Source organism: Tupaia chinensis, unplaced genomic scaffold (genome assembly GCF_000334495.1).
Source record: "Tupaia chinensis unplaced genomic scaffold, TupChi_1.0 Scaffold000706_1, whole genome shotgun sequence".
NCBI classification, from domain to species: domain Eukaryota; kingdom Metazoa; phylum Chordata; class Mammalia; order Scandentia; family Tupaiidae; genus Tupaia; species Tupaia belangeri.
This window is the reverse complement of record NW_006160229.1, coordinates 4,310,132-4,310,517: the sequence shown is the minus strand read 5'-3', so window position 1 is coordinate 4,310,517 and position 386 is coordinate 4,310,132.

Here is a 386-nt window from a genome sequence, read left to right as displayed (position 1 = left end):
TATGCAAAACCATAAATTTAATACACCATATGAACAGATCATAAAAACCATATCATCATTTCAATTGAGGAGGAAAAAACATTTGACAGAATACAACATTCCTTCATGATTAAGACTCACAGAAAATCGGAATAGAACATTCCTTCATGATTAAGACTCTCAGAAAATCGGAATATAAGGATTGATTCTCAGCATAATAAAAATCATCTATGAAAAACCTATAGCTAACATCATGCTGAACGAGGAAAAGCTGAAAGATTTTCCACTAAAAACTGGTAGAAAACAAGGCTGCCTGCTTTCTCTACTTTTATTCAATATAGTACTGGAAGTCCTAGCCACTGTGATCAGACAAGAGAATGAAATAAAGGGCATTCCAATAGGGAAAG